General features: G+C 34.5%; 1 pseudogene; it reads left to right on the forward strand.

Moving 5' to 3' along the window:
- The first annotated feature begins 2,671 nt into the window (after window positions 1-2,671).
- LOC149181192 (fatty acid amide hydrolase pseudogene) lies at window positions 2,672-4,486 on the forward strand (annotated as a pseudogene).
- Window positions 4,487-13,731: the final 9,245 nt, after the last annotated feature.

The following is a 13,731-nucleotide window of genomic DNA, read 5'->3' on the forward strand; positions in this document are numbered from 1 at the left end:
TGATCAACCTGCAAGTCCATGAAACTCATCAACAATTCCTTCCTAAACATACAAACAATCTTAGCTATCTCTTGATGCCCCTATGGCATGCTAGCCATATGAATCTCCTTTGATGTGATCAAACATACAAATGCATAAAATTTAGATATTGAACATCGTAGGTCTTGGGGAAGTCATGGTTCATACACCCATGCATGAGCAGAGGATAATATTACTGCACAATAAATAGTACATTATAAAAAAAATGATTATAAAATATCCCATTGCATAAAAAGAAAAAAAAATCATGATTTTGTCATAGATACTCTTAGAAGGTTCAAATGGTCATGTTATTTCAACCTAGACAAATGGTATTCCATAGTAAAGTAGAACCATAGTGAAGATGCATATAAAGAAGGCACCCTCACACTCATTATAACCTTGTTTTCCAAAGAAAGGTCATCTTTCTTTAAAATCCATGGGACATCACCTTCTTTGAAATACCAAGAGGTACCAGCCTCTCCTCTAGTTTCTTGACTTGGCCAATGTTTCTTTTTAGTTTTGAAGGAATAAGACCTCTCTTAACAACAAATGTGTCATTTTATTTTGATGATATGTACCTCCATAAATAAGATGAAACATTTTTAAATATATGCATGGGATCTAGTAAGTGGGAAATCTTAAGATGGTCCCAAGATTGGAGCTCATAAAAGACAATTTTCCTTTTCATCCCAATGGGAAATATCTCAACATAGGTGTCAAATAATTCTGGATCATTGAACATAGGCTCCCCATTTGAATCGAACATTTGTGCAAACTCCTTCTCCTTATCTAGATCATATGCTCTAAGCCATTCAATTGGTGTCATTATTGCAGGTCTTTGGGTTCTCTCTGGTTTAGAGTTGAAAGAAGATGTTTCTCTTCTGTAAGTTTGTTCTTCTGGGAGTAATACTGTGGAGTATTCATACACTATCTTTCGTAGGTGATTGGGCCACATATCCTGTAGAGAAGTTCCACAAAATTTATATCCATTATACCCTCTTTTTTACAAGAAATGTGAAATTATTGTATACAAGCCGACAAGTTAGTGACCATGAAGATTGGAACGATTGCAATGAATTAAATTAATATGTGAAATGTTAGAGTCGGTATGTTCAGCCCTCCGTCAGAGATCAAAACTCTTTGTTGCATTTCATCTTTATATGTCTCGCTCGTTTCACTCAATTGCATTTCGCTAGGGAGCATGCCATTGTCTGACGGAAGGGTTTGGTGTTCTTGTTTCCCTCATGCTTGTACTTGCCCGGGCTAGTCACAATTTCTCTATGTTCATCAAAGTTCATTTCAATCATTCATAGTCATTATGCTATTTTGGTCAAAAAGAAGTTATTTTTAGAGTCTAGGTCTAGTGGTCAGTCTTCAAACATGTCGAATAACGCCCGCAGGCCATGAGGATGGTTTTCGAAGAGGTTCTTAGTTCAAAAGTTCATCATCAAACACATTTGAGGACATTTCTTGTTCAAAACTCTGTTTTGAATAAGAAATTGTTGAATTGATTTTTGTAATAATCATGTATATTTTCTGCCATGGAGTTGTCAAAGCAGGCTCTGGTTTTCCTTTGCCAAACATCAATGCCATCATCCCTGCACAAATCAACCAAGAGGCTATCATTCCAGCTCAGAAAATCAGATGGAGATGAAAAACAAAGTTCTCATTTGAAAAGTTCGGAGAGCCAAAGTTCTACATTTTTGGAAAGAGAATTTGTCAAATGAAAAAAAAAAAAAAAAAACCATGTCATAAAGATATTCCTCGTGTCTTCGTATATCTTTCCCATACCAAGAGTTATGCAAAGGGTCAAAGTCTGCAACAACGGAAAGTGTGCTACCTTAAACCAAAATCAAAGTTTAGGTCATAATATTCATTATTTCTACAATCCATTTGCACGCAAGAATTATCAGTTAAGCCAAGAGGAAAATTGTGAAGGGTGAAAATAGAGTTTTGGAACTGGAATGTTAATGAGTTAGGCTGCGCGGCGCATAGGAAGAAGGCACGACGCACTGGGCACTTTTACATAGTGAAAATATACACAGGTGCGGCGCACTCACCAGGCGCGGCGCACTGGGTATGCCGCGCGACGCACAGGGCAGACAATCAAAATTTTTATCGTTTCTCTGCAAAAATGCAAATCACTTAGCTCTTCTCGCTCTGTGTTGGTTTAAGTAATAGCTGTCTACTGGTATATTGATAAATGTTGATCCTAAATTGGCGTGTGAACTCAGAGTCAAAGCAAGAAAATTCAAACTCAGTTCTGAAGCTTCGATGGCACAATAGATAAATAAATCTCCCAATGCTTCGATGGAAGAAGGATTCTATGATTTTCGATGGGTATAACAGTGTCATGCAAAGCCTGATCTCGACACTCTGTCTTGGCAGCCTGAACTCCACGCAAATGTTGTCTCGGCATCTATGTCTCAATGCTCTATCTCAGCAGATGCTCTGTCTCCTCCTTCTCCTCCATAATGATAATAATCTCAGGACCAAAGTCGCTGCATACCTCAGTCACCATCTCTTGAAAATGTGGAACGCAGTCACAATTGAATGCAGTATTTGCCAGACACAATTGGAACGCAGTCAAAATAACAATGATGGTCCCAAAAATAGACAGCAACAGCGTTATCCCGGCTTTAAAAGCACAGAATAAGACTACCATCAAAATGGGAAAATGGGCTATGGTGCCAGCTGAGGAGGTTGATCTTTCTAATGTGCAATATCGGCAGCAGGAAATTGAGGCTCCACATCTTACAGGAAACTTTCTGAAGCTTTTTGTGTGGATTGTGGAATCTTGATTGTTTGGCCGTGCAGTCTTGTCATTTGTAAAGCGCAAGAACAAAGTTCCACAGATATTGGAACATACAGGGATTCCTGAGACACCTATGTATTTTCCAGAGTTTCCACCTCAAGACTCAGAGAATGCCGTGAAGTGTGTGGATGAAGATACTCTGCCTACCTTGCATGTGGCATCTGCATTGGAATGCCTGCCTGCCTACGATTCTTCCAATCACTGGGGTAGCAACTCTCGCAATTCATTTTTGTACTAGACAATGCGTGATTACGCTCATGCATATCGATGTGGTTGGACCACACCTTCTGATGTTGCTGAATACATCATCTCAGCTGTAGAAAAATCACTCAACAATAAGCCTGCTATGATGCTTTTCATTTATTTTAATGCCGATGAAGTCAGGAAGCAAGCTGCAGCTTCTACAACACGCTTTCAAGAAGGAAAGCCCCTCTCCATCTTGGATGGCATTTTTATTCCAATTAAGGATGATATAGACTGCTATCCATATCCTACTAGAGGTGGCACAGTCTGGTTTCACAAGATGAGAGAGGTTAAGCAAGATGCAGTTAGCGTGTCAAGATTACGGAGTTGTGGTGTGATATTAGTTGGGAAGGCAAATATGCATGAACTGGGAATGGGAGTAACTGGAAATAATCCACATCATGGGACAGCTAGAAATCCTCATTCTACTGAATGCTATATGGGAGGTTCATCATCAGGTCCTGCTGTAATTGTAGCATCTGGATTATGTCCAGCGTCTGTTGGAACTGATGGTGGAGGTTCAGTTCGAATACCAGCTGCACTATGTGGTGTAGTGGGCCTGAAGACAACATACGGACAGATATGAAAGGTTCATTGTGTGAAGGTGGCACTGTGGAGTCAGTTACTCCACTTGCAGCAACTGTTGAAGATGTGATGTTGGTGTATGCAGCAATGTCTGGATCATCACCAATTGATCTGACCCGTTTAAGACCGATGCCACCTTGCTATCCTAAGCTGGGGACCACTGACAATTTGAATGTTTTGGGGTCTATCAAACTTGGAAAGTATACAAATTGGTTCAACGATGTCTATTCTGATGAAATTTCAGAAACTTGTGAGAGGATGCTCAATCTTCTTACAAGGAGTTTTGGAATTGAAAAACAAGAGATAGTCCTACCAGAGATTGAGGAAATGCGTGTGGCTCATGTTGTTTCAATTGGCTCAGAGGCATTGAGTCATGTATATCCAAGCTTCAATCAAGGGCAACGCAAGGAAATGTCATATGATGTCCGAGTTAATATGGCCCTCTTTGAGTCATTTTCAGCTGCACATTATGTCGCAGCCCAATGTCTCAGACGACGAATCATGCATTACTATATGGAAGCATTCAAACTAGTTGATATCATAGTAACCCCAACTACAGGTATGACAACACCCAAAATACCCCCAAATTCACTCAAGATTGGAGAGACTGACCTACAGACATCTGGATATCTTATGCGTTTTGTTATTGCACCAAACTTGATCGGACTCCCAACAATATCTGTCCCTGTGGGTTATGACAAAGATGGACTTCCTATTGGATTGCAATTAATAGGTCGACCATGGGCTGAGGCTACACTCTTAAGATTAGCTTCAGCAGTGGGAGGAGCAAGGTGTGAAAGAGGGCAGATTGTTACTGCATGACTGGCTTGTCATTATTACAAAGAAACAATATTTTAAACAAATAGATATGTGCAACTAGGATTGTTCATTTTTCCGTCATCGAAGGCAAACTGTGTAAATTTTGGTGCACGGTGCATTGGTTAAGTGGCACGACGCACAGGCCTGGAACGCAGATTTTTAGTCATTGCTTCCTGAAACTTAGTTTCTTCCGCTCAAAAATAACAGATCATGGTTTTATTACCATAATGGAGCAGATTTGCATCGCCATGTTGTTTATGTTGCAGATCAGTGACACCTGGCCCTTCATCTCATAGATCCAAACATTTGGCAAGCAAAAATTCTACCTTGCAGTAATGAAAGGGCGTGGGATACGTTATTATGAAGTGATCCTGGGGTTTAATTTACATGCTCCCTTTAGGTCACAGAAAATCAAGGGTGGTTAATTACCATGGTCAGGGAACCTCATTCGATTCATTGCAAATGCTATCATAATGGGTGCGTTTTTCTCTTTTTATGAAGAATGAGTTTTTATCAAACGGCGGAAGGAAAATGAAATGTCCAAGGTCCAAAAGCCAAAATTAAAACAAAGACATTTACCATGCAGAGAAATAGGAACGGAAGCCTATTTTTGTCTTTAGCCACGATTTAATGGGATCCACGCTACACCTTTTTATTGGCCATCAGAGATTTTTTGCTAAAAATGTAATGCTGTTATGTCTTTAGAACGAATGGATGACTCTTTCTCTATTTTTATAATTTCAGTTGTAACAACTCCCCATTTGGATCGATTTGTTTTCTCATAGTGGAGCTTATTTATTGCATAAAAAATCATTTGTAAAGGGTTCTGAGTTCTGGGAAACTGTGGAGGAATAACTCAGCGTTTGGCTGTACAGTTTTGACAGAGGATTAATTAAAGGGTGCAGCTCTGATTTATAAGATTCTTGCGTTATGAATTTAGCATGTGTTTCTTCCTTTATGTCTCATATGTCTTTGTTATGTTTCGCCATTCATCCATGATCATTTCTAGCTGAATACTTTTAAGTGAGAAAGGTAGAATTTAGTCATTGCTCTGCCTTGAGGAAGTGTTCAGATTTTATGTGTTTTCTTCTTCCTGGAAAGGATTCATACATTAATGCTCTTTTCAGCTTTCTTAAACAGTGTTTTCACCTCATTTAAATTCAATTTGTTTGCTAAAACCTCATGCCTATCTCGCCTTGTGAAATATCCTGTGCCTTTGGTTAAATCTCTGCTCATACGGTCCTTGTCCCACACAGCCTAGAAACTCAGTCATTCATCAAAATACCTCTTTCATATTTATTTACCTAGCCTAAAATCAGTTTCTTATTTTAAGTCATCTCAGACTCTATCGAGTATTTTTACTGAGTTGACCTGGAGAGAGCCCTCTCCTGTCCTCGTAGGGCTAGCTACGAGGCTGAGCGTGGTATGGTGTTATCTTGAATCCTACCTTCCTTCAGCCTAAGGCAAATTTGAGCACTAACATGAAACAATATTATTACATATATAAACAAATAAATAAGAATGTAATCTACCAGAGAAATGTCCTAAGCTTGAATAATCATGTATGGTGTAAGCACATATTCCATAAAACATAAAAGTCCTCTTTTTTGTTGTGGGTCTTGATACATTGTACACATGTATCCTTTCCCATAATTCCTTCAATTCATATACCAATGGTTGTAAGTATACATCGATATTATTCACTTGTCTTCTACCAGGGACTATGAGAGCCAACATAAGATGTTCATTCTTCATGGAAAACCATGGGGGGATATTATTATTGATCATTACTACAGGCCAAACCAAATAGTTGGTGTTTCAAAGGGAATATGGGTTGACGCCATCCATGGCTATGCTAAATCATAGACTTCATGGTTCATCCTTGAATTTTCTAGGCCATGTATCCTCTATATTATTCACAACTATTGAATCTCTTAGGATTCACATAACTCTTGACTCACTTCTGTGTGAGGCATGCCATCCTTGCAACATAACTGATTCTTTGTAACAAAAAAGCCTTTGAATCCTTTGGATTATAGGCATGTTCCTCAATATCGTATTAGGAGGACCATGTGATTTACCCATTTTTTTAATTTATGGTACCTATCATGCCCACATTTCTGACATATTTCTTTGTCTGCATATTCTCCTCTATATAGAATACAATCATTCGAACATGCATGATATGAAATGTACTCAACACCCAACATTTTCAACAACTAATTTTCCTCTTCGTAGCTAGTACCCGACAAGATATTATCACTCAGAAGAACCTTATATTTAAATAACCTGCAGTTGGTGGGGAATATAACTGTATAATGTCAATATTTAATGTTCATAAAATCAACCATTTCTAATGTTGATTATGTGACAAAATTTTTCAAAATATAAGGAACTTGATGGATCATGGAGGTGAATTACCTCAATATTGCTGAGAAACATAAATTTGACATGCTAAACTTTGCTTTCAAGTTGTATGGCAACGTCATTATCCCCATATTAGTAGAATTTGACTAGCCACCAGGTCTAAAGAGAGGGGTGGTGGAAGTAGATTTCAGTCTTTCAAATAAGGTATCAATGATATGAGCATCATCCCCTAGCTCATCATTATGGAATGCATCTAACAACATTGCCTCCATGGAATTCATATCCCATAAGTAATCATCCATACCAAATTCTATTTTATTTCCTCCCTTTCCAAATTATGATGAAGAACTACTATTGTTGTAGTCATTCCTAATTGGTGAATCTGGACGTAGTGGGAATTGAATAGGTGGTTGATTCAACCATTATTTTTATGCTTCTTCTCCAAGTATTTTTCTTAATGCAAACTTCGCTCGATTTGATATTGTAGTGAGGTGAACCAGAAGATGGTAGGTGGGTCACTCATCATCACTAAAATCCTAATTTCAAAAAATATTGAACGACATTAGTACAATATCAATGATATTAGTAATCACTTCAATGCAATTGGTTTGTTGAAATTACATTATACCAAACAATTATTACCATCACTTTATCCAAGATTTCAGCTAGAAGATGCCATGTTCCAATTGGCAAGCTGAAGAGGTTATCCATTTTCATCCACCAAGTGCTTGTGATATGCTGCTCCTGATAAGAGCTTCTATCATTTTTGAAATGGAGGAATATTTTCTGCATCTAAACTTGATTTTGAATCAGAATCCTACAAATTTGGATACATTTTTATTCAAATTGACATGGATTATAAAAGAAAAAATAATTAGATAATTGAAATATAAATAAAATATGAACTTATTGGAGATGGAAAGGGAGAACTTCACAAAGAAATTTGATCAGCAATATGGAACAAGCTATAATTTGAAGAATTGGCCATTTGATATTATTGATATTATTGAAATTTTGTGTACATATCTAAAATTAATTTCAAGAACCATATAATCAAAATATGAATTTCAATATAGTTTTCAAACCATATTTCAAGAATAAGACGACTTTAAACAGAAAATGTACACTATGAACTACTGTAACTCATGCGTATGCATCCTAAGGATAATTTGAGATGAATATGCCATTTTATGTGAAATAAAATTTCACATAACTTTTAAACCCTAATGGTGTGCTCAGGACGAACCACACTAATATATTTAAATCATAACAACACTGAGGCATTCAAATAATACTAGCACCGATTTCTGACATTCTGGAAATATAAACTATGTTATCATATTGGTGGTCTTGTAAAAACCACACTGATGCGTTTAAATAAAAACAAAACTGGTACACACCTGTTTCTGGGATTTTGAAAATAAAAACGAATTCTACCATTTTAGTGCTCTTATAACAATTCCAACACTAATGCATTTAAATACAAACTACATTTTTGCGTTAAACTATTAACCGCATTGTTTCGAGATTTTGAAAAAAAAAACAATTCTATCAAGTCAGTGTGTTGAAAAGATTAGGCACCTCGACAATTTTGGTGCGCTTTACTTGTAAATGCATTGATGCTATTTACTATCAAATGCACTGATGTTTGGATTGAGTGAAAAAAAGGGGCAAAAGTTGTTTTTATTTTTTTCTAAATTTAAAAATGAGTGACAATTGATTTTTCGAAATCAAATTTCATAAATACTATTAAATTGTAAAATGTTATTCACTATTTCATTGTTTTACCCAAAATTTCAAGCAAGTGATTTGAAATAGAGAGATACCAGGAACACTGTGGAGCAACATAATACTTTGTAGCAACAAAACTATTCAGAAAACTAGAAGCTGAAAGGTATGGTGATTCACTCAAAACCTTGCACAAAAAAAAATTTAAATTTATTGTTGATTTTACTAATACAATTTTTTAAATTTATGTTAGGATTCAATTAAAAGAGAGATCATTTGCAAGAGAGACATATTAGGAGCATTGTGGATCAACAAAATATTTTGGAACCACAAAAAGATCAAAATTTGAAAGGTACACTGATTCACTCAAAACCCTACATAACAAAAAATTTGAATTTTACTATTAAAAAATTCTAGAATTTCTGTTAGATTTATTCCAAAATAAAAAATAAAAAATTAAAACCTTGTATAATAAAAAATTTACTTTTTATTTTACTAGTAATTTTTTTTACAATATTTTTTTATATTTAGATTTAATTAAAATTTAGAAAGAAAAACAAAAAAAAATCAATATTTACCTTAAACCCTTGCTTCTTCTTGCTTATGTGACTGCAAAATTTCACCTTAGGGTTAAACTCCCTCTACGACTTCATAATTATGGTTTTTCATTTTAGGTATTTTAGATTTAATGGATTTGTGTACTTACTATATATAGGTCATTTGACATGTAAAGTAAGGGGATCACTTATTGAATTAGATCCAAACCTTGCCAGCAATAGTTAACCCAATTGTAGAAGGATTAATTAGGTGAATGAAAAAATATTATTCAATATGAGTTTTTTTTTTCATTAATAATATACTTAATAATATTAGATAACATGTTTCAAAATTTTTATTAATTCATATATTCTTAATGTTCTACAAGGAGCAATAACAAAGGAAAAGATCAATGTCGTTCTAAGAAGAGAAAAATTATAGAACATGTAAACAGTGATGAATTGTTCCTTAGCTCATCTGGAGCGGTGCTAGAGGTTAATGGGGGGGGGGGTGGAGTTTTTACAAAACTATGAGGGATATAGTAGAACGAACATATATACATACTTTCCATTTACAACACAAAAATCAATCCAATGATTCCAATAACCAAATTATATCTAAACTACAAGAATTGTTTCCGAAGCAATATTTAAATAGACATGTGAGACTTGCAATAGCAAAAACATACAACAACAAAACATAATCATTCAAAAGGTAATATTCCTAATTAATATATATATATATATATATATATATATATAAACCATTCATTTATTAATATCAATTTTGTTATATATATTTTTCATATATCAATATAAAAATAGTTTATTACTTTTTTCTGGAAGATTATGAAAATAACCAAGGATCGATGAGCTAATATGTGAAGCATAGCAATAGGAATGTCCAAAAAAGTGTATAAGGAGATGGCTAAATAAATGGAGATAATTGCATCACATGAGCATACATCTTAACAACAAGGTGTTTCAAATGTATGTAATCATGATTTAATTTATACATATATAAAATAATTTATCATTAAATATTAATTTTCAAGTATTTTTTTACAAGAAAGAAAACAAAATTGAACGCATTGAGCTCATAAAACATGACACAAGGAAGAAAAAGGTTAATATCGAAGTTTGTGAGTAATTGTTAATATTTTTGTATAACAACTCAAGGTTTCATTTTTGTATATTTTAAGTTGTTTTACAACAACCATCCTTGAATGTCTTCAAATAGGTGCTAACATACAGAGAAGAGACATCAGAAGAATTAATTGACATTGGGTTAAATATGGGTTGTGAGTATATATTGAGATATACAAAATTAATTGTCGAATTTGTAAGTATCTATGTTGGTTTACTTCTCTGATTTTATAATTAATAGAACAAGAAAAAACATTATATTAAATATATGATTTATAATGGGGTTTAAAACATGTAGGAAAATGTTAGTTTCTATAATTTCTCTAATTTTCACCCAAATACCCCTGCCCTAACCTCCGTTTCAGAAGCTAAATAAACCTCCATGCATACATTTCTAACCTTTTTATGTTTCTTTGGGTAAAATGGGTAATGGTTGCTTATCGTTAGTAAAAGGTCAAATACATTAATATTTTTAACTATAAGCTCACCATCATGTTACCTAAAGAATGTTCTGAAATATTTGTCACTAATTTCAAATATGGTACAAGAAGATCATGGTCTCAAGATTCCTACACTAATCTCGGTTCCTGCACTGAATTAAGAAGGTCATTAGATTCGACAGTTTGCCTAGGATTTATGTGCTTTGTGTGATTTTCCAAGGAAGAAATCACATGTTTTCACTCCTAGTCTTCAATAAAGTCTTGTTCTTTTCCTCTTGCAAATGTTTCGGGTGAAACAAAGAGTGTGATGGTTTTTATTCTTAGGAATCAGTTGGCAATAGATTGTAATTTTCATGGCTGGATTGATATGGCCAAGAGACTGTGTAAAATGCATATATATCAAGTTACAGGAGAATATAGGTTAGTGATACTATGGAGAGTTTCTTGTTTTAGTATTTTGAAGGCTTGTATCGCCATAACCTCCTCTAGAGTTGGATCTGTTATTACATAAAATGTATTGAGAAGAGACTCTTTTATTAATAAAAGGAGCTTAATGTCAAGTTTATGAAATCAATTTGTTTACTTATAGATGGTTAATCTGTTTCACATAAGTTAACTCTTTTCCTCAAAGGGAAACGAGTTGGTTGGCTAGGGCCCAGTCAACCCAGCTTGTTTTCCCTCAAATTGTTTTACTATGTGATATATTGTGTGTTTAAGCTGGTGTGTGTGTGTGCATTTTCGAATTCTTGTATTAGTTGTGCGTGGAATTGTAAAAAAACCTTATGCATCGTTTATAACAAATGGTAATGGTTTAGATCTAAAGTTTATTTTCATTTTTAAAAGTTATTTCTTGAATGAAATGCCGATAAACCTTATGCATTGTTTGTGAGAAGTAATAAAGATTGATATCTGAAGGTCTATTTTCATTTTCGAAGTCATCTCTTGAACCGAGGTTCAAACCCTACCACTTAGTCTCCTAACAAGTTATTCTATATGATAACAAATCAAGACTTAGAGATTAGGTTCAGGGTGAAAGATACCCTCTCGCATTGAAGATTTAGTTTCACTACTGGTGTTTGCTTGCCTAGATTTGTTGACATACATTGAGTAAAAGAAATCATTGCTCCTGAAGGATGAATGTTGTCTTTTGATAATGTGTTAAAAAGTTCAAGGTTATTTGTATGAAACTCTATGTTAATGAGTGGGTTTATTCTCTTCTGCAAGGATTCATGATTTAAAGGTTAAACAATGTCTCTCGTTCTATGAAGTTTAGGGTAGAAATTTATTTGCCTTGATATCTTTGGTGTAAGAAAAAGATTTCATTTTCATTAAGTTATCAATCAAGTCCTTTAATTTGGGTAACCAATATTACATTCTTACATAAAAATAGATTTAACTATGAAAGGTAGTATTAATTAAATAGGAGCAGTGAATGATTGAATTTGATTGATGAGGTATTTTTTTGTCTTGTGTGCATAGGTGTGAAACATTTTCTTTATGTTTGATGAAATTTTCATTCCATGCTGAGATTTGATTGTCAGTAACAGAATAATGTGTGTTGATATTGGAGAGTGCACTTTTAATCCAAGAAAGATTTATTTCAAACCAAAATAGTTAATTTGGTCACACAGTATCTTTAGCGTAGGAACAAAATCATTTAGGGGTGCAAGAATAGAGTTTATTTAAAAGTACAGTAACGTAATGTTTCAGAGGGTTGTTTAGTATAGGAAAAAAGCTTGTATTTGTTTGAGTATGACTTTGAATCTTGAGTTCGTTTGTTTTAAGGTGAAATATTTTGAAAAAGTCTTTGATTTTCATTTTGTGTGAAGATATAGTCTCTAGAGTGGTTTTGGTGTTTCTGTGTGAATAATAAAGGAATAGAAGTTAAGGGATTTTTATTTGCAACCTCTCAGAACTTGATTGATTTAATTATTGGGATAGAGATAGAATTTACAAATTTTGTCTAGAACCTTTAGCATTGGTTGTGCTATGCCTTGAAGTCTACAAGGTCGTGGTTTGACAAGTAAATGTTGTGAAGAAAAATAATTCCATCGACCAAAATTTGGCACCGTTGTCGGGGAGACATTGAAAAGAATTCTTGTAAAGTTCTGATATTATTTTCTGTAGTATAGGTAAGTTATGCTTTGTTTTTTATTTGCAGTGTGCTACTACTGCTTGAAGAAATTTATTTTGAATTGATTGTGTGTTGCAGACATATTTTTTTGAATTAGCTGTAGAATTAAATTATGGTTTGAATTGATTTGTTCTACCAATATTTTTCACAGTTCTTTATTTATTTATGATTTGATTTTCTTTTAAAATGAATGACTAGGAGAGGTAGGGGTTCGAAGCCCAAGAAAGGCATAGGAAATATTGAAAAATCAGAAAGTTTTTCTCATGGTGGGCCTTCTGTTGCAAGAAAGAACTCCAAGAAGATACAAACCAATCAGGTTATACTTTTCACTTGGATTTTGGAGACAATAGCTTAGGTGTATCACAACCAGTGGTAGAGGAGAAGGAGCTGCTGGGACTGAAAAGTTGAATATGAAACACAGTCAACACTCACAGTTTGCAGGAAGTAGTTTGTTTGGAGGAGAAAATACGGTATATCATGAAGAAGTGCATGGTGAGGGGGTTGGTGAGAATCAACCACTGGAAGAGCAGTCCAATTTTGGGTTTCTAATTGTGGATCCAGATGCAATGTTCAAATGAAAAATATTCCACCTTCCATTCTTCCACATTTTCATGGTAAGGTGCATGAGGATCCTGATTCTTTTATTTTTGTGTTTGATATACTTTGTAGGAGTTATAACTATTCATTGGATGCCCAAAAGTTAAATATTTTCCCTGTGACCCTTAATGGCTTAGATTTACGCTGGTTCATGGGGTTGGGAGGAAATATTATTACTTCTTGGGAGAAAATGAAGAGGGTTTTATTGAACAAATATCAAGAATATTGTAAAACATGAGAAGTGCATAATGAAATTTTTACTATTGTACAGGGTGATGATGAAAATTTGGACGATTATTT

The sequence above is a fragment of the Pinus tabuliformis genome, chromosome 3_2, assembly GCF_031772625.1.
Source record: "Pinus tabuliformis cultivar Carrire ecotype Pingquan chromosome 3_2, CPIR1, whole genome shotgun sequence".
In the NCBI taxonomy this organism is placed as follows: Eukaryota; Viridiplantae; Streptophyta; class Pinopsida; order Pinales; family Pinaceae; genus Pinus; species Pinus tabuliformis.